The sequence below is a fragment of the Canis lupus genome, chromosome 26 (genome assembly GCF_011100685.1).
Source record: "Canis lupus familiaris isolate Mischka breed German Shepherd chromosome 26, alternate assembly UU_Cfam_GSD_1.0, whole genome shotgun sequence".
In the NCBI taxonomy this organism is placed as follows: Eukaryota; Metazoa; Chordata; class Mammalia; order Carnivora; family Canidae; genus Canis; species Canis lupus.
In genome coordinates this window covers 8,749,892-8,776,501 of record NC_049247.1, presented here as the reverse complement: position 1 = coordinate 8,776,501, position 26,610 = coordinate 8,749,892, and the positions used below count along the sequence as shown (strand labels likewise).

Genomic DNA, 26,610 nt, shown 5'->3' with positions numbered 1-26,610 from the left:
GGGCCTTACAGATGGGGCAGCTTGGTACAGTGGTCATTGCCTCAGGCTCTGGCATCTGGGACTAACCCTAACCCTGAGTCCAAGTCCCTCCTCTGGGACTTAGAAGCTGTGTGGCCTCGGGCAAGCCTCTGTTCCCTTATTTGTAGAAGGGAAATAATAACATCATCTGCCTCAGAGGGATGTTATGAAGATCCGATGAAATAAAGCATGTGAAGTTTCTGGATAATAGTAGTATTCAAATACGTATGTTGCTCTTGTTAATATTAGTATTAGTATAAAACTGAGGCTCAAGGTCATACAAATGAATTAATGCCAGATCTGCAGACTCCACATCTGGATCTCCCAGCTCTGATACACATCAGTGTATCTGCACCAAGAGTTTCCTGCTAACTTCTCACAACCAAAGAGCACAAAAACATTTTTTTTTTGAGCACTTTCTCTGTCCCAGGCAGAATCACCACACCCTACACATGTTCACTCATTTAATCCTCAAAACATCCCAATGACGAAAGCCCCCTGATAATCCCCATTGATTAAGATACTTAGGCCCAGGACACCTGGGTGATTTAGTGGTTGAGCGTCTGCCTTTGGCTCAGGTCATGATCCTGAGGTCCTGGGATCAAGTCCCGCATCGACTTCCCCGCAGGGAGCCTGCTTCTCCTGCCTGTGTCTCTGCCTCTCTCTCTGTGTCTCTCATGAATAAATAAATAAAATCTTAAAAAAAAAGAAAAGAAAAGAAAAAACTGAGGCCCAGAGAACCTTAGAAACTTGCCCTAATCACACAGCTGGTAGGTGGCAAGGCTGGTTGTACATGCAGGTGGCTGGCACCAAAGCCCACCTTGCAGTCCTTACACTTTGCCCTGTTTTCTGTGCAAATCTTAGAGATTTACCCCAAATCGTGGTTACATTCCTTTACTTTTCTTTCTCGCTCACCTTTTGCTTGTATAAGTAACACATGAATACATTCTCAATGGAAAAAATCGGGGCCATTGCTATAAAGTCTGCTTTGACATTACCCCTAATTTCCACTCTTAACAATTTAGTAGGAATCCTCTTTTTCCTGTACATTTGCACATGCACCTACTACTGCTTATGTGACCCTTTCTGCTGGGCCTCTAGAACACAGTAGCTGAGGTATCGATCCTGAGATTGAAGGAAGGTTGGGGGTGGGGCCGGCTGAGATAGTCTCACTCTCTGTTTTCTAGAGATCAGTTACCTATAAATATTCTGAAAGCTTCCAGCAGGTTGGCTTGGCCAAGGTCCCAGTGATTTGGATGCCTAATAATGTTTCTTTGGCTATACACAGAGACAGAACTGGATAAAGATAGGTTTAACTTGTTCATGCAGCAGCCACTCCCCACATACGGTTCTGAGACCTTGAAAGTGTCTGGTCTAAGTTGAGATGCACTGTCAATGTAACATACACATCAGATTTTGAAGCTTAATGGATTAAAAAAGAGGGTAAAACAATTCATGAATACTTTTCTTTATACTGATTACATGTTGAAATGATATTTTGAATATATGGGGTTAAATAAAATATAATATTAAAATTAATTTCGCTCATTCTTGGGGCACCTGTCTACCTCAGTCAGAAGAAAATGAGACTCTTGATCATGGGGTCATGACTTTGAGTCTCATGGTGGGTGTAGAGATTACTCAAATGAATAAATAAAAATAATACTTTAAAAATAATTTAATAATGTTAATAATTTTAATAATTAATTTCATTTGTTCTTTTCACCTTTTTAGTGTACCTACCAGAAAAATTTTAATTCCATATATGGTTCACATGGGTGGTGTACTACTCTAAAAGTTGTTCAAGGAGACACTTTTTTTTTAAAGGATTTATTTCTTTATTCCAGAGGTGGGGTAGGGGTGGGGAAAGGCAGAGGCAGAGGGAGAGGGAGAGAGAGTCTCACAACCCTGAGATCACAACCTGAGTCAAAACTAAGTCAGATGTTCAACCAACTGTGCCACCCAGGTGCCCCAAGACACTCTATTTTTTTTTTAATTTACTGAAAAAAGCAATAATAGTTCAATTGTATCAAGTGCTCAGGGCCAGGTAGTAGGCTAAACACTTCCCATCTGTCATCTCATCCATCCCCTCACATAGCTATATAAGGTAAGCACTACTGTGACCTTCATTTTACAGAGGAAAAACTCTGAAGCCACACAGCCAGCAAGCAGCAGAGCAGCAATTTGATCACTCGTGGGATTAGTCCTGCACAGTGACAGATCAAGAAAGCCATTCATGGGGACTCACCTCAGAGCCAACTGTGGTCGGAGGAGACCTTTGAAAAGTTTGCTGGCATTGGGTAAAAGGCAGAAGCCCCAAGAGAAATGCAAGCCCATCTCATAAACAGCCTTCTAAGGAGGAATTTTGTTTTGTTGATTTGGGGCCAGAGGAGAAACCAACCAACGCCTCCTGCCCTTTTCTGCTCTACCCTTAATTGCAAAGCCCAGCCCCTGCTGTAAATAAATATGGAGCACATATCGGAAGAGTAGTGGTTTGATTTATTTACCAGTCTGGGGCACCTCACCAACAGGCGTGGTGAGACCCTCCTTGGGAAGTTTTCCCCAATATATGTGCTCCCTTCTTCCTTTAGTGATAAAACCACACAAGGCCATCCAGAATAGATTATACTTCATCATAGCTCCATTGTAGCAAGATATAACCATATGATTACCTTCAAGCCAATGGGGTGTAAACAGAAGTGATATGTATAAATTCTAGGAAGTATCCTTAAAAATAAGAGACATACCCTTCATTTCCCCTTTACAAGCTCTCCATGGTTGAAATGCGTATATGATGGCAGGTGCTATAGCAGCCATCTTGTATCACAAGAGGAGAGGTTGGGAATAGAAGAAAAACAAGGTAGAAGGAGCCTGGGTACCTGATGATTATAGAGCTGCCATTTAGCCTAAGGCTGCCTATGTGCTTTTATATGAAAAAGACAGAAGTTTATTATTTCAGCAACTACTAGTTGATATCTCATTATTAAAGCAACTAAACTTGTATTAAAACTAATACAGAGCCTCTGTTCAGCGTGACAAGTTGTAAACTGAATGGAATGGGGAGGAAAAGACAGTAGGACTGTTGGGAGAGCTTTGTGTAGTGTTAGACTGCTTCAGATGGCACTGGAGGCATTAGAAGGGAGAAGGCAGCTACAGAAATTAAACGGTTGTCTCAGGACCATAAACCACCATGCAGAATAAGCAATGAGGAGTTATCTCAATGGTCAAGCAAGCGATTCTGTAAATTGGGATGAAGCTCTCTAAGCCTCAGCCTTCATATCTGTAAAGTGGGTTGATAATGCTTATGAACAGGGTAAAATCATGAAAGGTTGTGGGGATGGAAAGAGACAGAGTTCTTAACGTGCTGCCTGGCCCATAGGAACTATATAATATATGGTGGTGGTGATAGTTGTTGTTATTTCTTGCTATGACTGGCCTGGCTGATCTTCTAGCTCTCCTGCTACTGAAATGCCTTTCCTCCAGTTGCCCAACAGGAGGCTGAAATGGTGACAGCCTCTCCATTCCTCCTACATGGTAACTTAGCAAATGAAGCAGAGACCATCACAAGATCCTAGACTCCAAGCCTTTTATCATGACTGTATGTGACTTTTTAAGGTATCTTCCCTGAAGGGGTGGGGTGGTATTTTAAGTGCCAATGGGAGAGAACTTAATATTGGGAGAGGTTTTTTTTAAGTTTATTTATTTGAGAGAGTATGTGTATATATGTATGTGCATGTGTGTGTGTGTGTGTGTGTGTGAGAGAGAGAGAGAGACAGAGACAGAGACAGAGGCAGAGAGACAGAGCACAAGCAGCAGGGAGGGGTAGAGAGAGAAGCAGACTCCCCATGAGCAGGGAGCCCAATGCAGGCCTCGATCCCAAGCCCCTGGGATCATGACCTGAGCCAAAGGCAGATGCTTAACCAACTGAACCACCCAGGTGCCTGAGAACTTAATATCTGTTACCAAGAGGGCAGACATAGTACATGTATTATTGCTCTCAATTTTTCATTCCTTCCTCCTTTCTCTGTAGAAGGATATACATCACTGCCCCCACTGACTTGGCCATATGACATGCTTTGGCCAATAGGATTTGAGGGGAAGTAATGATCATCACATCTGAGAGAGTTTTAAGGGATGTTACTAAACTTTTCTCCTTTTTCTTGTACTTCCCTCCTGCCACAAGAATGCACATGAGAAGGCACTCAGAACAGAGCCCAGCAGAAGCATAGACATTAACGAGAGGAAGAAATGTGTGTGTGTTGCAAACCACTGAAATCTTAGGGCTATTTGTTATGCAGCAAAGCTGATTTACACGTTCTCCTCCAACTGCTGAGAAGGGTTGAGTGTTTAGAAGAAGACAGACTTTGGTTCAAATTCCAGCTCTGCCAATATCCAATGTTGGGTGTCATTGAGCGAATAAGTCACTTCACTTCTTGGGGCCCCATTTTCCCCATCCGTGATATGGAAATAATTAGTGTCATACTTCATAGGTTATGATGGGGATTTGGTGAGATAATGTACACAAAGGGCTTGGTGTTGAGAAAGGGCTCTGTTCAGAGAAGACAGGAGTCTGAGGCATGGTCTTTTGTCTTAGATGGAAAGACCAGTTTAGCTGACATTTCAGATCCCAGGCCTGACAGCCGCCTGATTCTGGGTCTCAGGGCGGGACTGTAACCTCTCTGAGTCAGACTCTGGCAAAGCCCCTCCAGGTAAACTGGTAAAAATGTATGTAAAACTTGGGTTGACAAGAACCTCACAACAGAGTCCAGGTTAAGCTACATCAGCTTCCTCCCTCCACACTCCTCTTCCCAGGCTCAGGGCCTCTAAAAGAAACCCTCCCCCCTCAAAACCCACAAGAACAGAAAACCCACAGCTGGTGGTGCTTTAGCTTGAACCCTGAAAACTCACAAAATGGCAAATTCATTTGTGCTGATCTTATCAATAGATGTCTTCCTGTGAGGCTGTTTGAAGAGAGAAATTGGTCCACTAGTCAAAATTTGCCTGCTCTTGGCTGGGCTGGATGATCTTGAAGTTTCAGGCAAGTTTTTATGGTATGGAAGCGGCCTATCTAAGAGGTCTGTGAAAAAAATAAATAAGAGGTCTGTGAACTCACAACATACTCGCGTGCACATATACACACGTATACACAACAACACTTGCACATGAGAACTTTCCTTGGCAGCCCCCAGATAACATGGTTCTCCCCCCCACACCATGCCCAGAGCATAAAAAATAATTTAGAAAAATTACAAAATGTGATGTATACCATAGAATTTTGACTTAGCCAGTTCCCTGTTTAGGTGACCTCCGGGTTTTCTTTTTCTAAGTTGCTTGTTTTGTTTGCACTTACAAACAACACTGACACTAGGCAGTGAGTGGTAGTCATGACTTTAGACTCTACTTAGTTTGAGTTTCCCCTAAAGAGATTCAGAGACAAGATTCGACTGCAGAATATTTATTTGAGAGGTGATTCCAAGAAATACCAGGAAGGGAATAGGAAAGGAAGTTAATAAAAGGGTAATTTACCAAGCAAATTACTTCTGTAGGCAGCTGGGACCCATTCCTGCTGGGGAGCACCGAGAACCATAAAACATGCCTCAGAGTTATCCCAGAGGTGGGGAGAGGGGGCCTGGGGTATTTATCCTCCAGAACAAGAACTGTCAGGCATTGGTTAAGGGATACTCTCAGGTGACATAAACTCCCTGGCACTTCTCATTGCCCTTCACACTTGCTGAGCCAGCCCTGGTGGACAGAGCCAAATCCAAGGGCTGGCAGTTAGAAGGTCTGGGACTACAGGGAGCCAGGTGAGGTGACCAGGTTGCAAAATCTAAGGAGGTACTCACCGTTGGGGTTGTGCAAGCATGGGGTGGGAGGTTTGAAGCATCAGATGAGCATAGAAAGGTGATTGCTAGAAGGATGTCGGGGAGGTGCTGATAGTGTCTTGCTACAGGCTCTGCAGCCAAGCTTGCCTATGTTTGAATCCTAGCTCAGCCTCTCAAGGGCTACTTAATGCTCCTGTGACTCAGCTTCCACATCTTTAAACTGGAATAATTATAGTCCTTACTGCATAGACTGTTTGGGAGGGTTACACAGGATAATTCACATAAAACAGCACAGAGTTGGGCACAAAATAAGCCTCCCATAAGTGTGAGCTCTGATAACATTGCAATGAATATCGCAGCATGCATTTCCTGACATAGATTTTGAGAATCAAGGAAGCAAGATCACCTCATAGTTAAGAAAAGGACCTTTTGAGTCAAGCAAATGAGTGTTCAAGTCCCTGATCTACCATTTACTGTGTGACTTTAGGCAAGTCACTTAACCTCTCTGGGCCCCAGATCCCTGATGTTTAAAATCATTACTAAATAATAACACACTTTACCACAACCAAAAAAGTTTTCTAGTAAATAAAAAGATGCATGCAAGGTGTTTCTGTAAGCATTGTGCCCGACTTGAGTACAAGTGTGCAATAAGTCTCAGCTGTGACTCTTGCGTGTTCAATTTTTCATACAAGCAGGAAGTTGCTGCTGTGTTGGAGGAGCCAGGAAGATATAATTCACTCAGTAATATTTACTGCACACCTGCAAGTTGCAAGATGCTAAGATGGGAAGTGAGGGCTATTAGAAAGAAGTGTTAACACTCCATCCTGGCCCTTTTCCTGCACTGGAGTATTTTCATTCTTACTTTAATAAAATCACACATTACGCCCTTTGCTTTGTTCCTCCCTCAAGTGGGCAGGGTAAACTTTCCAGCAGCCTTGAAATCTTAACCAATTCAAAAGAGGGCAGAGAGAAAAGCGAGAAAAGCTTGGTCCCTGATGACCCTGGAGATCCCCCACGCAAAGCCCTGAGCTGCCCACCCATGAACCTGTTTTCATATGAAAGAAAAACAAAGTAATATGTGCTTGAGCTTCTATTTTATGCAGCCAAAATTAATCCTATGGTATACATCTGTCTTTGTCTTTTATTTTCTTATTTTTTATGCTCTGGGCATGGCATGGGGGGAGAACGATATTAACTGGAGGTTACCAGGGAAAGTTCTCAAGTCTTGCAAGGAAGAAACAGTTTCCAGGCTGGTTCCAGCAGAGTTTTGCTGCTCTGCCTGGCCTCTTATCTCTTACCAACGTCAGAGGCCTCAATCCTGGTTCTGCTATAACCTGGGTGCCTCCTGCTTTCTCTAAAGACATGCAGACATTCAGATTACGCCTGAGGCTGGAGAGGATGAAGAGGGGTTGGAGCTGCCCCCCACCAGCTCTGCCTTCTTCCCTTTCCTCTCTTTCCTGCCCTCACTGTGCACGGGTTCCATTCACAACACACCTGTCCATTTTCCTGCCAGGCCCATTAATTGAGCAGCTGAGCCTTTATATCCTGACTGATACATTTTTTTGGCAGGAGATACCAGAACTGCTGGACAATTTTCAGAAATAATTTTCTGGCTCAGCCATGGATAGCTGGGTTAAAAATTTGGAGAAAGGAGACCAACCACTATCTTCAACTGCCACTTATTGATCACCTACTCTGTTTCTCTACCTGCCCTCACTTCCCCCCCATCTTTTCACCCTTCTTGAAGGAAAACCACCCAGATTTTCTGCAGGACATTCCCCTCCCCCAAACCAATGGTTCACTTTTTCTCATGATGGAAATGCCACTTCCGGTGCCCAGGATGGTCATGTGACCCAGCCCTGGCCAGTCAGAGCCTCACATGCCCCTGGCCACGGTGATTGCCAACCTAGTTTGGACCACTGAAGAGTCAGACCAGCACTTCTTTTCTGTCTGTTAGCCAGGAGTTGGCTTCCTTCTCAGCTGGTCTTGGAGTTGTGAGAGGAGGAGCTACTAGCAGCCATCTTTCTACCCACAAGGCACCATCAGATGAGGAGAGTGGAGATAGCACAAAAGGAAGCTAAACCGAGTGGAGAGATGAGAGATAAAGAGGGAGGCTAGGCCTGTTAACATCATTTGAACTCCTGGATCAAACCGCACCATGTATAATTTTTAAAAAATTATACATGCAATCTTCATTCATATAAGCAATTAACTTCTTTGCTTAAGCCACTTGGACTTGAGTTTTCTGATTCTTGCAAACAAAATTCTCAATTTTCTATCTCCATTCCCTCATTACATCACCCTACAACATTCTATATAGTTTACTTACTTATCCTGTCTGTTGTCCCCAACCTCCCCCCAAGTGCTGTGTAAGGGCAGTACTTTTTACTTTTTTGGAATGGAGGAGGGGGATTCTGTTTTGCTTACTGTCATAGTCCTAGAACACAAAATAGTGCTTGGCATGTAGCAGATGCTCAATAAATATTTTTTAATAGAAAAATGAAGAGTCCTGAATAGTCCTGGTAGGAGCTATCGAGATATAACCTTGTTTGGACCTTGTTCCCATTTTGCAGATAAGGAAAACTAAGGCTGAGAAGTTTAATATGTCCAGAGTGACTGGTTTAATTAATGAACAATCTAACATTTACACCAAATCTTTCTGGCTCAAAGTCCACCACTCTTACATTATATTGCAGTGAAGTTCCCTTTATTGTTCTGAAACAACACAGTCACTGTGACAACTACCATTTACTCAACGAACTCTTGTTGCTGCCAGGCAAACTCTCAGCCCTCTGTATGAATTGCTTTATTGAATCTAACTCTCTACTCCCCACCAAAGCAGATGCTACTATTATCTCAGATTTCACAGAAAGAAACCAAGGTTCATAAATGGGCTCAGTGCTTTTTTTTTTTTTTTAAAGATTTTATTTATTTATTTATTTGTTTATTTATTTATTTAGGAAGAAGAGATAGCCAGAGAAGGAGGCATGAGCAGGGAGGAGAGGGAGAAGCAGGCTCCCCACTGAGCAGGGAGCCAGATACAGGGCTCAATCCCAGGACCCTGGGACCATGACCTGAGCTGAAGGCAGACACCCAACCAACTGAGCCACCCAAGTGCCCTGGGATCAGTGCTTTTATAAGAGATCCCATAGAGCTCTGTCAAGCCTTCTGCTATGTGAGGATACAGCGAGGAAACAGCCATCTATGAACCAGGAAGCAGGCTCTCGCCAGACACCTTGCTCTTGGATTTCCCAGCCTCCAGATCTGTGAGAAATATATGTTGTCTATAAGTCACTCAATCTATGATATTTTTGTTATAGCCGCCCAAATGGACTAAGACATATGTATTACCTTGTCAGAATATTAAATCAAAGACAGAAATTTAAAAGTAAAAAAGAAAATAAAAGTACCAGGTATTCCAAAGGCCAGTGTTTTTCAAATTTCTTCACAATGTTTACCATATCATTATGCCCTCTATACTATTATGTATTGAACATATTTAATCAACTTGCAATTCTTGTATTTAAAAATCTATTTTTTAAAGATTTTATTTATTTGTTTGTTAATTTATTTATTTAGTGCAGAGAGAGGTAGAGACATAAGTAGAGGGAGAAGCATGTTCCCTGTGAGGAGCCTGATATGGAACTTGATCCCAGGACTCCAGGATCATGACCTGAGCCAAAGGCAGACATTCAACCACTGAGCCACCCAGGTGCCCCTAAAAATCTAATTTAAAAAGAAAATTTTGATAAATGGAAATCCAGTGTCACTTGCCATAAATAGGAGATACCTACATGTATATACTTTTAAGACAAAACAATTTCTTAAAATTCTAACTAGATATTTTCGCACCTAAAGACTGGAGCTGAGGTCTAATTTTTCTTTATTAGAAAGAGATTATCAGGGTTAGGGCACTGTTAAAGACTTAGCAACACCAAATGAGTCTTTCTCCTTAAGATTGTCCTTTCTAATTAAAATATTAAATTTTATCTTTTTTTTTAGATGTTATTTATTTATTCATGAGAGACACAGAGAGAGAGTCCAGACACAAGCAGAGGGAGAAACAGGCTCCATGCAGGGAGCCCAACCAGGGTCCCCAGGATCATGCCCTGGGCCGAAGTTGGCGCTAAACCACTGAGCCACCCGGGCTGCCTTAAAATATTAAACTTAAAAGTAACTCACTGCTGTAAACGAGGGTAATCAGTGTAGTATCAGTATCATGGGTCTGACACACGTTTTTGTAAATAAGGTTTTAATTAGCACATAGCCACACTCATGTTTACATATTGTCTGTGACTGTTTTGTTACAATGGCAGGGTTGAGTAGCTGCAACGGAGACTGACCCAGAAAGTCAAAAATGTTTGCTGTCTAGCCTGTTATAGAGAAAGTTTGCCGACCCCTACTCTAAATCAAGTCACATTCAAATTCTGTGGTGTGGATTTTTATCACCTTCTAAGAGAAGTATCTCCTTTTAACCAAAAGCCCATAGCAATCTTAAAATGAGAAATGCCAATGTCAAATGCCATCCAGTTTGTGTTGAAAGAGGCTCTTTAGATGCAAAATCCTTCTCAACTTTCTGAAGGCAAAACAGACCAGAAATGCCTCCGCCATCCAGAGTAAGGCGGTAAGAAGAGTGGTTAGAACCCCTTGTTTCCTGTGGGTTTGCTAGGCAGTAGAATTTTGTGTGATTTTGTTCTTCCCACTATTTTCCAAATACTTAACATGTTGTATTACTTTGCTTAGGCTGCCATAACAAAGTACCACAGACTGGGTGGCTTATACAACAGATGTTTGTTTCCTCACAGTTCTGAGGCCAAAAGATCAAGATTAAGATGTCATTGGAATTGGTTTCTTCTGATATTTCTCCTCTTGGCTTGTTGATGGCTGTCTTCTCCCTATGTCTTCTCCTAGCCTTCCCTCTGCACCCATCTGTGTCCACATCTCCTCTTCTTATTCAGACCCCAGTCATATTGGATTAGAGCTTGCCCTAATTACCTCATTTTTACCGTAAGCACCTCTTTAAAGACCTTCTTTCCAAATATAGCCACATTGAAGTACTTGGGGTTAGGACTTCAATATATGAAATTTAGGGTGACACAACTCAGCCCATAGTACATGTTTTATTTGCATTATTTTTAAATGGACAGTAAATCATTAAATATTTTTAAAAGGTACACTAACAAGTGTAGTGAACATTTTAACCTGAAATTTTTATCATGTACATAATGTAGGTCAAATACTTTAAAAACTCAAAATATAGACACCTACTCGCACCCAATCCCACTCCTCCCTGTTGACAGCTTCTTGATATCTTCCAGAAACTTTCTATAGCTAAACAAGGAGATACATATCTTCATAATTTTATTTTACAAACATAGGATTGTTTTATATACTGCTCTACAACTTGCCCTTTTACCCCAAACAATAGATAAATCATTGTATATTTTCAAAACAGGACATACACATCTTGCATCCTAAACTCCACCTCCACACTTACTTCAGGAAAACCCAAGTTGCCAAGGGGTTACTTGGAAGCAAATCCCAGACATAATGTCATTTCACCTATAAACATTTCAATAGCTATCACTAAAAGATCAGACTTTGATTTTATTTTTAACCATACCCACAAAACAAACAAAACCAGAGGAGGAATATGGGTGGTGGTTTGGGGGAAAGGGAATGATTATTCTTTTTTCTTTTTTAAAGATTTTATTTATGTATTTGAAAGAGAGAGTGACGGAGATTGAGAGAGATCAAGCGTGAGCAGGGGGAGGAGCAGAGGGAGAGGGTGAAGTATGACGGTGGCTTTTATCTATAAAAAGATAAAGACCATTGTGAGCCAGGAAAAGGAGTTGTTTCATGAGGGATTTTATCTATCATCTATCTATCTATCTATCTATCTATCTATCTATCTATCTATCTATCTATCATCTATCTATCATCTATCTATTTATTGCTGGTCAGCTAGAATGTCTGCCCCTTCATTCAAGATTCACCTGCTGCCTGAAGTCAGCGGCTTCGAGATTTTAAAAGAATGTAAGGGCTAATTTTTAATTTAAAAAGATTTTGTTTAATGTCTGCAAGAACTAAATTCCTGCTTAACTGATGGGGAAACTTTAGTGCTTAATGCACGTTACATAGGTGGGAGGATGTTTTAGGGCTTTCAGTAGAAAAAAATAATGTGCGTGGATGCCAGTTAAAATCCTCACTGTGTTCTGGCTGAGGCTGGAGGAATAAGTCCCAGCACAAGGGCCATTTAATGCTTCTAGAAGCAGAGCCACACCTTCCAGGAGCGACTTGGCTGTCTTGTCTAGGCTCTTCAACCTGAAGGTCCACACATACTTAGAACCCCTCATTTTGGTGAGCAGGGAACCTGATGCAGGACTTGATCCCAGGACGCAGGGATTATTACCTGAGCTGATGACAGATGCTTCACTGACTGAGCCACCCAGGTGCCCCAGGATGATAATTCTTTTAATTTTTAATTTTTATTTCTGTTACTGATATTGCAACACTGATTTGAGCCTTTGGAATATAAAATCAGTAAAGAGCCATTTGTTCCCTGCTTCCATTCCCACCATCAAAATAAGCAAGGTTTTACAAGCCCCAGATAATGCTCTGGGGCTGTCTCTTCCTTAACCTATAAAGCAGCGAGGCCAGAGAGAGAGTATCTCAGGCCCCCGGGACTGCTTTCTTATCCTGCTATGATGGACACCCCAGCAGAAGGCGGAGGCCTGTTTTGCTCCCAGGGGGTGCACCACAGATAGCCGCTGCTCCCCACTGTCCCCCACATGCTGTCCCGTAGGCCTCCACCAGACCTGTGTCAAAAAGTAAATAGCAACCTTACAACGCACACCGGCCAAGTGCTGTGTTAAGTGTTTACCTGGATCATTTTATCAACTTTTGCCTCCAACTATTATTATACCCCTTTCCCAACTATAATATTAATAGCTTCAATGCATTTGTTTATTCACCACATTTTTATTGAGCACCTTGTATGTGCCAGGCAGTGGGTAAACAGCAGCGAACCAAGCCAACAAAAAACCTTGCCCACACAGCAAGAGAAAATGGGCAAAGACATAATACGATGGCAGACGGTGAAGAGTGACATGGAGGGAAAAAAATAGAGCAAGGTAAGGGGGGGGAAACATGATGAAAGGGTTGGGGAAGGGAGCCTATTTTAGGCAGGGTGATTGATCCAAGAAGTCCTCTCTGACAGCTGTGTAGAAGTTTGAATGGAACCAGGGAAGAATTCTCTGGAGGAAAAAGCATTCCTGTCTAAGGAATGGCTCTAGGATGGGAATATGTTTGAGATTTTAAGGCACAGCATGGAGGCCAGAGTGTCTGCCAGTGGCAGGGGAGAAGGTGGTGGGGACCTCGGCTGGAAATGTGACGCAGAGCCTGGCAGCGATGGTGTGCCCAAAGTGGGTCATATCAACTTCCAAGAGCTGACATTGCCGTGGTAGCTTGAAATTGACCTTGGTGAGAGGATGTACACCACACAGATTGGCCAACATCAGGGCTTTTTTTTTTCCTTTCTTTTTTTTCCCCATTGGAGAGTGGACTTATCAGCATACCACACTGTTTGTAAGTCACAGTCTGGAGTTTATTTTTTTTTTTTAAGATTTTATTTATTTATTTATTCATGAGAGATACAGAGAGAGAAAGAGAGGCAGAGACACAGGCAGAGGGAGAAGCAGGCTCCACGCAGGGAACCCAACATGGAACTCAATCCCCGGTCTCCAGGGTCATGCCTCGGACCGAAGGCAGCGCTAAACTGCTGAGCCACCCAGGCTGCACCCCCCCCCCCTTTTTTAAACACAGTCTGGAGTTTAGCTTTTACTCTAAGTTTGAGTAGAATCCATTGGAGTCTTTGGAAGCAGAGAGGGCCATGATCATATTTCTGTTTTTCTTTTTTTTTTTAAGATTTCATTTATTTATTTGAGAGAGAGAGCATGAGCCAGAGCTAGAGGCGAGGGAGAAGTAGACTCCCCACCAAGCAGAGAGCCTGATGCGGGGCTCGACCGAGCAGAAGGCAGGTGCTTAACTGTTTGAGCCACCCAGGGACCCCTGGGTATGTTTCTAAGACCTGGTTCCTATCTGCCAGGTGGAGAAGAGACAGCAGGAAGGCAAGAGTAGAAATAGTTAACTTTGGTCCTGCAGGCAAGAAATGATAGATGATAGTGGCTTGGACTTGAAGGGGCTGAATCTGAGATGTGTTTGCATTTGCTGATGGATAGGAAGTGTGAAGTGTGAGCAAAAGAGAGATGTTGATAATGAGGTTTATTGTGCCTCTTTGTGTGTTCTGGTTATCTATTACTGCATAACAAAACACCCTGAAACATAGTGCCTCAAAACAATCACAGTCATTTATTCAGCTTGCAAATCTGCAGTTTGGGCAGGGTTTGATGGGGACAGCTCATCTCTGCTCTACGTGGCATCAATGGGTAGGGTTGTGCTCAGGGGACTGCTTGGATGCTGGAATCATCTTAAAACTCTTCACTCCCATGTGTGATGGTTGGTGCTGGCTGTGGCCAGAACACCTACACGGCCTTCTGCATATGGCCTGGCTTCCTCACAACACAGTGGCAGTTTTCCCAGAGCAAAAGTCCCAAGAGACATTCTTTCCCCCAGCTTAACTGAGATATTATTGACATATAACATATGTAAATTTAAGGTGTAGAAGCAATGATTTGCTCCACATATATATTACAAGATGATTATCACAATTAGGTTAGTTACCACCTCCATCACATAATTATGTGTGTGTGTACTTGCATAGTGATAATATTTAAGACCTACTCTCTTAACAACTTTCAAAGATACAATGCTGCATCATTAACCATACACACCATGCTGTGCGTTTGATGCCTAGACCTGATTTATCATTAGAGCTGGGAGTTTCCCCCCACTTCCCTCAGCCCCAGTTCATCACCATTTCACTCCTTCTGAGTTTGGCATTTTTTGATTCAGCATACAAATGAGAACCTATAGTCTGTGTCTTTCTCTGTCAGACTTCTTTCAGGCCGGGAGAGAGTGGTGTGGCCTATGGTACCTTCTGAGACACAGCTGCAGAAGCCAAGCAGTGACTTCTGATGTAGGGGTGGCCCCACCCAGTCTCAAGGAGTAAGAACCTGGATTCCATCTCTTGGTAGGGGAGTGGTAAGGTTCTAGAAGAGCAAGTGGGACTGGAAATATTGTCATGGGCAATTTTGGAAAATATAGTCCATTATATTGTGTTTTAGGTACCATGTGAATGAAGCAGCCCATGATTTCATTCAGTCTTGCACTATTCTTACTTCACAGATGACACAACTGATAGAGATGTCACTTGTCTCAGGCCACCGAACTACTAAGGGAACAGACAGGGATTTGGGTCCAGGTCATAGGCAACCACCAACCAGGCTGGAAAATGGTAGAGAATGGCCTTTGGAGGGTGGCCAATATTGGGGAACTGGCTGCTCTGTACCCCCTCACAGCCCTTCTGAGCCTCCCCAGGGTTAGCTTTGTTTCCCAAATGGCTCTAAGGCCACAGTATTCCACTAACTACAGGACCATGAAGAGGAGATAAGCTTTGAATATTCATGGGCAGAAAAGACAATTTGCTCAGGGACAGGCCCTGAGAACCTGCTCTGGCTTGGCTCTGGAGGGCCCCGAAATCTGGACAGAGCTTCCTGGCCAGACTGGGTGGGGGCCAGTGTGTGGGCAGATGGAAAGGCTAGTGGAAAGTGCTTATTCCGGAAACCATCAATGTGTGGCTCAGTTTCTTGGCAAGGAAGTGGGAGGTCCAGGCATTCCAGGCCACACAAATTCAAGATCCACTGAAGGCTTTCTAAGTTAAGTCAGCAGTCCCTTTACTGCAGTGGATACCTCCTAGAAGAGGCCAGGTCAGTGCAGAAACTAACATGGCCCCTAGGGAGCGCTGGTTTTTCTGCCAAGTTGCCCCATCATCAACTTCCACAATGGGCAGCATTCAGTGGTTTTCCAGAATGCTGGCAAGGAAACATTGGGTTGCTGCTGGCAAAGACCCACTGGCTTGGGGTTTGACACCAGAAAAATTGCCAGAATAATGTGAGTAGAGTGGATATCACAGAGTTTACTATTTTTGTTCTTTGCATTTTCTTTTCCTTTTTATTTTTTTAAAGCTATCTCAAATTGTTTGTTCGTTTGCTTGTTTATGTATTTCTTAAGTAGACTCCACATGCAGCATGGAGCCCAAGACAAGGCTGGAACTCATGACTCTGAGATCAAGACATGAGCTGAGATCAAGAGTTGGATGCTTAACCAATTGAGCCACCCAAGCACATAAATATATATATATATATATATTTGTTTTTTAAATAAACCATCTCAGGTATTTAAAAAATGATATTAAGTCCCCAAATTGGAAACAACCGAAGCGCCTTCCAAGAGGTGAATGGATAAACATCTTCTTATCTATCCATACTACGGATACTTCTCAGAAATAAAAAGATATGTTCTATTGACACACATAACATGTGGAAGCTTAAGACCATTATACTGAGTGAAGGAAACTAGTCACAAATAGAGCTCACTCTGTGTGATCCCATTTATCTGAAATGCTAGAAAAGATAAATCTAATCTGTAATGGTAGAAAGCAAATCAGCTGTTGCCAGGAACTGGGTGGAGGTAGACCGACGACAAAGGGCATGGAGAAAATTTTATGGGCAATGGAAATATTCCATATCTTACTGGGTGGTGGTTACATGAGTGTATTCACTGGTCAAAATTTATTGGACTGTAGACTTAAAATGGGTGCATTTTATCATACCTAAGCTGTACCTAAACAAAGTTGATTTTAAATGCAGTACTATAACAGACTCCCACATGACCAGCTTCCCATTTAGAAAATAAAACATTAGAAAGAAAAGTGCACGCATTCCCAATTCCTTCCTTTATCCTTTCCTCCTAAATATGATGTGTTTCATAAATGGATCTTTATATTTTTACCACACGGAAGCACTTTCCTGAATATGGTAAGTGTTTTTCTCATGTGTCTTTATGCCTTTATTGCATCATGTATATTCCTAAACCAGGGTTTTTCAAACCACAGGTTGCAAACTGTTCATAGATTGTAAAATCAATTTAGAGTGTCATACCAGTATTTTCTTTCTTTTCTTAGATTTATTTATTTGAGAGAGAGAATGGGGAGGGGACAAATGGAGAGGGAGAAAGAGAATCCCAAGCAGACTCCCTGCTGAGCATGAAGCCCTACTCCAGACTGGACTTGGGACTCAGTCTCACGATACTGAGATCATGATCTGAGATGAAATCAAGAGTCAGAAGCTCAACCAACTGAGCCACACAGGCACCCCACACGATCAGTATTTTACAAATTAGGATAGACTAGGGTAAGATAGAATTAAAAACTAATAATGAGAGTATATCACCTGTAGTAAGATAAGTACTGTCTTCTGAAACTTTAGCTCCAATTTTACATTCGTGTGTACATGTACTGGATTGGAACATAACACATCTTTCTTTATAGCACAATGTGGCCCCAGAACAGTTTGAAAAACACTGTCCTAAATACACAATACTGTATTATCATTTTAAACTTTTATGTAAATAGTATCCTACAGAACTAATCCTTCCCTGGGACGCCTGGGTGGCTCAGCAGTTGAGCCTCTGCCTTCAGCTTAAGGCGTGACCCTGGAGTCCCGGGATGGGGTCCCACAATGGGCTCCCTGCATGGAGCCTGCTTCTCCTTCTGCCTATGTCTCTGCCTCTGTGTGTGTGTGTCTCTCATGAATAAATAAAGGAAATCTAAAAAAAAGCAAAAAAAAAAAAAAACTAATCCTTCCCCAACTGGCTTTTGCTCACTCGACATTAGCTTCCAGATATATCCATATTAATCCACATAGCTTGCTTTCATTCATTTCCACTACAGCAAAAACATGCCCAAGTTACTTCTCCACCCTCCCATTGTTGGATTTTTTTTTTCTTTTGCCAAATGGGACATTCAAAAAATAGCTATCTGTCACTATCACCACCATTTCACACTGGGAAGGACATTTTACTATAAATAAAGCTGGAAAGCCCTACTCTCAGAATCAAAGGCAATCGTCTAAATTAAATAAATCTGGCTTTATAAAAATGTATTCTATTTGCCCCTGGGAGTTAAGATTGTTGATTTTGTACCTTGTTGACTGTTAGTTTGCATGTTGTTGTAAACTGGGAAAAACATAGTCCACCTACATATAACATAGTCTTGGGCTAGCTACTTCTGGGAAGGGGGAGAAGAATTGAGTAGAATGGAGTAAGGGTTCCAAAGGAGTCTAAACTATGTTTCACTACTTTTGTTATCTAAAAACAAGTCTAAGTCAAATATGACCAAATATTAACATTTGTTAATTCTAGAGCATGAACAGGGTCATCCAAGCTTTGCTCTAAGCATTAAATAGTTCCCCCCAAAATTTAAAATATAAAAAAATAAAAAAGAGAAAAAATAAATCACCAAATTGTACTTGCTCTAAGTTTTAAAGAGTTCATTAATTTTTAATGTTTCAGCATTGGGGGGTGGGGGCCTGAGTGGCTCAGCTGGTTTAGCATCCAGCTCTCGATTTCGGCTCAGGTCATGATCCCAGGGTCATGGGATTGATCCCATGGCAGATTCCATGGTGGGCATGGAGCCTGCTGCTTGGGATTCTCTCTCTCTCTCTCTCTCTCTCTCTCTCTCTCTCTCCCTTTCCCTCTGCCCCTTGCCCCTAACTTCCTGCTCATGCTCTCTCTCTTTCAAAAAAGAAAAGAAAAATTTCATCATCAATCAGAGTTAGGAAATGTCCATCATAGGTAAAACAGATAAAAGATAGTTTGTTCTTCATGGTTTAAAATCCAGCTTGTCTGTTTACTCTGTGATCCTGAGGAAGTCATTTAACTTTCCTGAGCCTCATGTCCCTCATCTGGAAAAAAAAAAAAAGAAAAGAAAGAAGAGAAGAGAAGAGGAGAGGAGAGGAGAGGAGAGGAGAGGAGAAGAGAAGAGAAGAGAAGAGAAGAGAAGAGAAGAGAAGAGAAGAGAAGAGAAGAGAAGAAGAGAAGAGAGAGGAGAGAGAAAAGAAAGAAAAGAAAAGAAAAGAAAAGAAAGAAAAAAAGAAAAGAAAAGAAATAAAAGGCTGCAATAACTCAAATGTCCATCCATGGATGAGTGAATAAACAAAAGGTGGCATATCCATACAATGGAATATTATTTGGTCATAAAAAGGTACTGACATAAAAAAAAAAAAGGGTACTGATACCTGCTAATGTCAATGAATCCCAAAATCATCACCCTCAGTGAAAGAAGCCAGACACAAAATGTCACATAGTATGGATTTTGTGACCACATAATCCACTTAGATGAAATGTCCATGATAGGCAAATATAGGGAGACAAGAAACAGACTGGTGGTGGCCAGGAGTTGGGAGGAAAGAGGAATAGGTAGTGACTGCTAATAGGTATGGGGTTTCTTTTTGGGGTGATGGAAATGTTTTGGAACTAGATAGAGGTGATATTTGTGCAACACAATGAATATACAAAAAGTCACTGAATTGTACACTTTTTAAAAAGATTTTATTTATTTTGAGAGAGGGCACACACACGAGACAGTGAGCACGGGGTCATGGGTGGTGGTGGACAGAGGCAGAGAGGGAGAGAGAGAGAGAATCTTAAGCAGACTCTGCACTGAGTGTGGAGCTCGATGCAGGGCTCGATCTCACGACCCTGAGATCATGACCTGAGCCAAAACCAAGAGTCGAACATTTAACCAACTGAGCCACCCAGACACCGCTGAATCGAACACTCTAAAATGGTTCATTTTGGGGCACCTGGGCGGCTCAGTGGTTGAGCATCTGCCTTTGGCTCAGGTCATGATCCCAAGGTCCTAGGACCGAGTCCCATATCAGGCTTCCCACAGGGAGCCTGCTTCTGCCTCTGCCTATGTCTCTGCCTCTCTGTTTCTCATGAATAAATAAATAAAATCTTTTTTAAAAAATTGTTCATTTTATGTGAATTTCATCTCAATTTCAAAAGGTAGGAGGGCTGTGACTCCTAGCATTACTGTGGATAAAAGTAAACATGAACACATATGCAAGGTCCTGGCACTGTCTGGCTGGGAGGCACCATCATTGCTCAAAGGGCCATCTCTCCCACATGGGGGAAGGCAGGGCTGGGCTTGTTTTTCACCTATGAGGTCAAGCTAGTGACTTGCCCAAAGCCACACAGTGAATCACTGGTGGACTTTGCATTAGAACTTACTTGGCTTTTCCAACCTGTGAATCCAGAACAAGTTCACTCCATTCTGCTTCTCCAGCTTGATACTAGAATGGCATTTTACGGTTTAAAAATATTTTTTCTCCTGATGATCTTCTAACACTTTGTAGAGGCTTAGCATGGCAGAATGGTTAGAGATGATGGCCCCTGCTGTCAGACAAATCTGGGTTCAAATCCAGGCTCTGTCACTTCTTAGCTGTGTGTTTTTTGGTGAGTCATCTAAGCTCTCTGACTCTTGATTTCTCCATGTTTAAAATGGAAATAGTTACTTATTCTATATATTGAGTGGGAATGAAACCAGAAGATATAATAAAGCAAGAGTTAGGTCAATGCCTAACATGTAGTACATTCTCAATAAATAATGGCTGTTAGTGGTCAAAGAAGCTACTTGGGCAAAGCACTTAACACATAGGGTTAAAAGTGACAGAAGAACAAAACTATTTCAAAGTCACTCTGTCACAGGCCCCAAATGCTTGAAAGCAGTGGTCCCCAAAGGGGGGGGATGGGAGAGGGAGTGGATTTCGGCTTTGCAAAGGATATATAGTGGTATCTGGAGACATTCATGAATGTCACTATTGGGGGGAGGGGGTGCTTCTGGCATCTAATAGGTAAAAGTCAAGGATGCTGCTAAACATCCTATGATACACAGAGCAGCCTCTGACAACAGAGAATGATCTGGCCCAAAATGTCAATAGTGCCCAGGGTTGTGAGACCCTGCTGTATAGTGAGCCTCTCATTGCCAGACTTACTTCCAAATGACAATGTGGTCCACCCTCCAGATAATGGGATAGCTTTCACAGTGAGTAATTTTGTGAAGGTAAGGAACTTTTAGCAAGGTGATAATCATCCTAATTTCTCTGTTGAGTAAGTCCAAATGGAAGTACATTTGAGGCCTTCTCAAAGAGAGACACACCTAACATCAACATAGACTCCATGAGGGCCAAGGATGGTTCAAGAGATTTTACTCTTTTAAAAGATTTTATTTATTTATTCATGAGAGATACAGAGAGAGACATAGGCAGAGGGAGAAGCAGGCTCCATGTGGGGAGCCTGATGCAGGACATGACCCCAGGACTCTGGGATCACAACCTGAGCCAAAGGCAGATGCTCAGCCACTAAGCCACTCAGGTGCCCCTCAAGAAATGTTAAAGACCCATGTAAATCCTCCCTGTCAGAGGCTTGTGGGAACATCCTAAAAAAATCTGCCCCCCCCCAGGGGTGCCTGAGTGGCTCAGTTGGCAAAGTGTCTGCTTTCAGCTCAAGTCATGATCCTGGGGTCCTGGGATTGAGCCCCACATCAGGCTCCCTGTTCAGTGGGGAATCTACTTCTCCCTCTCTGCCTCTCTGCCTCCTTGTGCTCTCTCAATCTCTGTCAAATAAATAAATAAAATCTTAAAAAAAAAAATCTGCTCTCCCTAATCATGCATGGAAGGCCATGAGCAGAGACTGGCACACAATAAGCCTTCAATAAATGCTAGCTATTCTTATCATCTTTATTGCCACCTTGTTAACTACTATCTCCCCAAGTACATTGAAAGGTACGTTCTCACAACACCCATCTGAGGTGTGTGATGTTGTCCCCATTCTGCAGATGAGAAAACAGAGGCTCAGAGCAGTGATGCGACATTTTTTCCATCAGCCTCCTCTCTGATCTCCAGCCTCCAAACTTACCCACCAGTCCATTATCCCCACAGACACCAAAGGGATCTTTTTCAGACTTATTTAGAGAGAGAGTGTGTGTGTGTTGGTGGTGAGGCGGTGCACAGGGAGAGGGAGAGAGAGAATCCCAAGGAGACTCCCCACTGAGCAAGGAGCCTGTTGTGGGGCTTCAATCTTACAACCCCAAGGCCATGAAATTCAAGAATCAGATGATTAACAAACTAAGTCACCCAGGTGCCCCCAAAGGGATCTTTTTCAAATGAAATCAGATCGTATTTAGGAGAAGATGCTCTCTGGGTAATAATGCACAGAATTTTTTTTCATTTTTATTTTTAACTAATCTCTATACCCAGTGTGGAGCTCAAACTTACAACCCCAAGATCAAGAGTTGTATGCTCTACCAACTAAGCCAGGCCAGGCACCCCTATTATGTAATATTTTCTGATCCAATGTTTCTTTATGATTCAAGTGTCTCAAAAAAAATTAAGAGCAATGCCATGGTTGGGTTAGATGTTAACATTAAAAGGAAACTGAGTGAAAGGTATATGGGAACTCTTTGTACTATCTTTATAACTCTCTGGAAATCCCCAATTATTAAAAAATAAACTTATTTTAAGAAATGGATCAGATCATGTCACTTCTCTAATAAAACTCTACAGTGATTTCCCACTAGTCTTAGAATAAAATCCAAATATCTTCCCATTGCTTCCTAGTCCCTGAGAAGTTTGGTCTTTGTCCGTTTTTTCAGCCTCCCCTCCCAACATTTGCCCCTCACACTATCCTCCAGACACCTTGGCCTTCTTTCAATCTACCAACACTGGAAGATTGTTCCTGCTTCAGGGCCTTTGCATCAACTGTTCCTTGTGTTACAACAGTTCTTGCCCTATGTAGTTCTTCCCCGTGACTCTTTCTTATCCTTCAGATCCTTTTTTTTTTTTTTTTTTAAGATTTTATTTATTCACGGGAGACACACAGAGAGAGGCAGAGACACAGGCAGAGAGAGAAAGAGGCTCCATGTAGGGAGCCCGATATGGGACCCGAATTGCCCTGGGCCAAAGGCAGGCACTCAACCACTGAGCCACCCAGGCATCCCATTTATCCTTCAGATCTTTTTTTTTTTTTTTTTTTTTATCCTTCAGATCTTGATTCAAATGTCAAATCCCCTGAGTCTCTCTCCTATGTAGTCATGTGACTCCTTCTAATTCTTTCACAAAATTCACCACTCTCTGAAATTACCTTCTTTGACTGGTTTCTCTGTTCCTGTCTGTCTTCTCCAATAGACTGGGAATTCCATGAGGGCAGAGACTATGTTGGTTTGCTTACTGCTGTGTCCATAGCTTCTTAAACGGTGCCCAAAACAGAGTAAGGCTTCAAAGAACACTTGCTAAAAAGAGTACCAGTGTCTGTTGGTAATACCACAGGACATTGAAACAAAGCTGTGGACCCTGTCTAAAGCTTTCACCCATATTTTTTCCTATGGTTCTCTACTTTGTACGGAACCTCCAGAATACCCGGGAAGGTCTGGATTTGCTGGTAAACTTCATCAACATCATGTCTTTGTATCATTTAACGATGATCCTGATGCTCATTTAACTGGGATGAGAGACGGAAAAGAGTTCACCCCCAACTCTCTGGAAAGAGTTCCAAATTATTGGTTAAGGGCCAAATGTAGCCCAGATAGGTTTTGTCAGTCTCATATAGTGTTTTATTTTATTTTTTTTCATATAGTGTTTTAGAATAATTTGAGTTCATGACCAGCCAGTTTAAAAATTAGAACGTTTCACATAAAAATTCGTATGTCCAAGTTCATCTGAAAATTCAGAGGATCTGGCCACACTGCACCTATTTTTCACATGGCCTCAATGAATTGGAACTGGAAGAAGCTGGCTCCTTAGGTGGATGGGGTGTGGGCTCTACAGATCACTACAGTCTCTACTTGGTGCCTGAGTCCTCCTCAAAGCTAAAGTATTCCAGGGATCCCTGGGTGGCTCAGCGGTTTAGCGCCTGCCTTTGGCCCAGGGTGTGATCCTGGAATCCCAGGATCAAGTCCCACATTGGGCTCCCTGCATGGAGCCTGCTTCTCTCTCTGCCTCTCTCTCTCTCTGTGTCTCTCATGAATAAATAAATAAAATATTTAAAAAAAGCTAAAGTATTCCTAGAAATACTGTTGAGCTTTCAAATATTTTGGCCATTGCCACTCTTACATGGAAACTCAATGTATAAAACATATCATAGTAGTAATAGTTAATATTAAGTGCTTACTGTGTACCACGGTGCTGCTCTGGTGGACACAAGGGAAGGAGGACCAGAACCCCACCAGTTCCCCATCATCTCCGGCAGCCCCTAAGAAAGCTCTGTGGATCCAAGGAAGAGCACTCAAAATCACATTTTAATACACTATCCACATTATCTAGATAGGCGGAATGAAGTATAGAGAAGGGAAGGGACATTCCACCTATTAGGCGGTAGCCTTCCAGGCAAATATTTGTCTACTAGTCCTTAGGGAGGCCATTAGTATTGATAATGGCAGAAAAAGGCCAACAGGGGATCAGTTCTTTCTTGTAAGAGCTGTTTGGGGTTTCTGGGAGCCATTCAGGGCTACTCTGTGAGTCTATGCCACTCTCAGGCTCTAAGCCAGCTAATAATGCATGTAGACATGTCAGCAAAACTGGACTCAAGGGGAGTTGTCCAACGAAGAATGGCATGTGGATAGGCACCCTCCCTATGCCCCAGTCCAGTCTGAAGTTCTCCTCCAGCCCTGATGATGTCAACAGATATTAACTTACCGCCATTTGTGTGGAAAATCGTGGCATTCTTGTGGTAGAGATGTGTTTAGATCATGCCATTTGGTTCCACATTTATGTGTCAGGGTTGTGCTAGGTGTAGGGGATTCACAAGGGCTTTGGTTTCTAGCTGTCCTAAGTACTAACCCTCACTCTGCAATTTACTAGCTGTGTGACCTTCAGAAGACAACCTAGCCTCTCTGTGTCTCACTTTCTTCATCTGTAAAATGGAGATGATAGAAATAGTACATAATTCCTAGGATTGTCTTAGGAATTTGACGGGATAATTCTTGGCACATACTAAGAAAATGAGTGTAGTGTTTGTTTTTTTTCTCCACTGCACTTATCAGAAGCTGATATTTTTATTTGCATCATTGTTTATTGTCTGTTGGCTTACTAGATGACTCTACATGAGAAGGGCCTTGTCTATCTTACTCAACCCTGCTTCCCAGCCTAGAACAATGCTTGGCACAGAGTAGGTGTTCCATAAATATTTGTCTGCTGAATGAATTGCTGTCTTCATATTCCTGCTCTAATTGCCATTGCGATGATGCACCCTGCCCTGGAGGAGCCCAAAGTCTCACTGAAACCAGCGAGAGCCACCCTGACCTCAACAGCCAGCTGTTCACAACAGTGCTGGGCATCGACTCTGAATGTCACCAACTGGGCCCTGTGCCCTAGGCTGACAAACGACACTTGTGTATCTTCTGGTAGACTGAGCTGCAGCACGGGAGAATGAGTTTAAAATGGGAAAGTGGAGTTAGCAGCTGAGCCAAGCAGAGGGAACCCTGAATCTCAACACTCCACCCCAAACCCTCCTGCCAGCAAGGGAAACACATGCAAGGAGCGGCCCCAGAGAGGACACTCTTACCGAGGATTGATTCCCCGGATTGGTGCAATTACCTCCATGGCATTTGGAGATGGGACATGCATCCTGCGTGCCTTGAGAAACAAAATTAATTTCTCGGGGGTTGAGAAAGGGCTTTGCAAACTAAAACGCTGCAGGAGAAAACAGACAAATGTAAAGGTCAGGAAAGGGAGCAGATGTTTTGCTGAATGTGGGCTGCACTTCCAAACCCAGCTAAAAGCAACGCGTAGCCCCCTGAGGTGGCTTCCTGGAGAGGGATGCACTTAGAGAGACTGGGAAGCCTTGGGGAACCGGCCTAAGTTTCCTAGGATGTCTGCAGAAGCCAGGATTGCCTGCACTACCCGCACTGCCGGGGGCCCCTGCAAACTCCCTCCTCTCTTCTGGCCTCGAGCTCCAAGGCGCGAAATCTGCAAATTTTCCCTTTATCTGCTTGCACACGTCGTTCACCGTCGTTCTGGCTGGAATCAGGGTAACTGTTCCGATGATTATATAACTTGCCGAGTTCAAGAAAGATAATCCAAAGATAGAAATAATGAAAAAATTTTGAGTGGATTAAAAAAAATTTCCCCCAAATGCAAAAGTTACAGAGCGCGCGCGCGCACACACACACACACACACACACACACAAACACACACACACACAAATATTTATACATACCCATAATCCCACCACTCAGAATGAATAACTGTGAGCCTCTTGATTTACCAGGGAGACGACTTTTTAAATTAGGGACAAAGTAAACCTTTCCCTGTCCCCCAATTCCATCAAATCTGAACCCAAAATAAGTCAACCTACTTCACTTTAATACTGTCTCCACCTCTACCCCAGATTTATCTTAGGGGGTAAATTCCAGGACCCCCGAATTTTCCCGGTGGGCTTTCACATGGCCCAGTCTGTAAACATCCGGCCTCAAGGACAGTCTCCGGCGGAGGCTGCAATCCCAAGAGCGTCCAGATGCATCTGCCACCTCAGCTCCAACTCCCGAGTGCAACTTTGCAGCTCCCGCTCCCGCCAGAGGGCCTATTTGCTCGGCCCGTTTGGCGGAGGGATCCCACGCGCGAGCGCAGCTACGCTCAACCGTCTCCTCCCCCCACCCCGCCGCCCGCGATCTGGCCCCGCCCCCTGCTCGCGCTCTGGTCCCGCCCCCTCCCGCGCGCCCTATGGCCCATAAAGAAGTCCCGGCCGGGCCGC

General features: G+C 43.0%; 1 long non-coding RNA gene across 1 annotated transcript in view; it reads right to left on the bottom strand.

Annotated features, from left to right (window-relative positions):
- LOC111092526 overlaps nucleotides 1-26,610 on the bottom strand; it is a 51,657-nt gene that overhangs the window by 1,897 nt on the left and 23,150 nt on the right. The window contains exon 2 of the long non-coding RNA XR_005379157.1: nucleotides 4,927-5,095. This is a non-coding gene — a long non-coding RNA (uncharacterized LOC111092526). The remainder of the gene's footprint in view (nucleotides 1-4,926; nucleotides 5,096-26,610) is intronic.